Raw genomic sequence first — 1,447 nt, 5'->3', positions numbered from 1 at the left:
TGTCTCTTGTTATTTCCAGCTTAAACAGGTCCATCTTTGACCAAGTATAGGACGGGCAGATGTCGCGAAAGGAATACTCATGGTTTCTGAAGACTGACCATGCTCCCTCGAGTACTACGCAGCAACAAACTCAGGTCAGTGTGCATTAAGATCTACAATAGTATGTGGTTGTAATGCAGAATTGAATACTTTACCTTGAGTTGCTATAATTTGATCCGGCGACTTCATGTGCTAAGGACTTCCTTGTAGACTATGTTCTTCATGGTCGTTAATAAGGGCTCAGATCTTTTTCGCTTATTTGAATTATTGATTTGTTCCTTGCCCTTGCCCTTGCCCTTGCCCTTACCATTGTCGTTGTCCTTGATGGCGAGAATCTTAATGTTCCTCTTCGCAGTGGCTCTAGACAATGCGACGTAGAGCTGACCGTGAGAGAATATCGGGTCTGGTAGGTACACCCCGACAATCGGGATGGTCTGCCCTTGTGCCTTGTTGATTGTCATGGCAAAACTGAGCCTAATAGGGAACTGCTTCCTCTTGAACTTGAAAGGGAATATATCGTCATCGGATGGGCAGAGAGGTATCCGAGGAAGGAACACCCTCCTACCAGCATGTTGTCCTAGCACGATTTCTGCGTCGATGGCGTTCCTTTGGAAACCCCGGACCACAAGCCTTGTGCCGTTACACAACCCATTAGCTGGATCAATGTTTCTCAACAGTATAACGGGGCAATTTAACTTCAGTTTGAGCGCATGCGGAGGCAGCCCGTTGGGAGTTAGGTTGTTCAGGAACCCGGGGGCATAGTAGCCATGTGGATTATCCTCTGCAATATCAAAAATGTGGTAGATCTTCTCTTCGCCCTGGAAGCGCTCTATCATGCGTGTGTTTACCTTATCAATGTTGTCGTTCTTGGTGGAGAGGATCGTTCGAGATGTCATGTAATTTGGATCAGCCATGTTGTCGTCTAGAGCAGGAAATACATGGTCGATTAGCTTCTCTAGGTCAACGCCGTCTTCTGTTGGCTGCACACAAATATCTTCTGGGAGCCTTATGTTGCCTTCCTCGTCGGTTTCCTCGGTGCCGTTGCCTACCCTTAGCAAGTAATCTGCGAACCACGGGTCGTTATGCGCCCTCATGTTGGTGAGGAGCCTTAGGTGGCGCATGCCCTTCCATATGTACGAACTCCGCAAGGTCGCATCAATTATCTGACCCCGTGACCCCTTCCTGACGACCGGAAGCACCTGCCTGAAGTCCCCACCGAACACGACAGTCTTTCCCCCGAATAGTCGGTCCCGTCGTCCCATGATGTCCCGCATGCTATTGTCCAGTGCCTCAACCGCTTGTCGCTTCGTCATGGTGGCCTCGTCCCATAGGATGAGTGAAGCCATGTGCAGGAGCTTGGCCGTTCCACTTTGCTTGGTGAAGTTGCACGACCCCCCATCTTCAATGC

General features: G+C 49.6%; 1 protein-coding gene across 4 annotated transcripts in view; it reads left to right on the top strand.

The window, feature by feature from the left end:
• LOC123071790 (pumilio homolog 24) overlaps positions 1 to 1,447 on the top strand; it is a 14,104-nt gene that overhangs the window by 5,139 nt on the left and 7,518 nt on the right. For 3 of the 4 annotated variants that reach the window (XR_006434525.1, XR_006434524.1, XR_006434526.1), the window contains exon 8: positions 20 to 134. The exons of the other annotated variant lie outside the window; for it this stretch is intronic. The gene's annotated coding sequence lies outside the window, so the exon portion shown is untranslated. The remainder of the gene's footprint in view (positions 1 to 19; positions 135 to 1,447) is intronic. 4 annotated transcript variants of the gene reach the window in all.

This window comes from Triticum aestivum, chromosome 3B (assembly GCF_018294505.1).
Source record: "Triticum aestivum cultivar Chinese Spring chromosome 3B, IWGSC CS RefSeq v2.1, whole genome shotgun sequence".
NCBI lineage: Eukaryota > Viridiplantae > Streptophyta > Magnoliopsida > Poales > Poaceae > Triticum > Triticum aestivum.
Note: the sequence above shows the minus strand (reverse complement) of the source record. Positions and strands in the feature narration are given on the sequence as shown.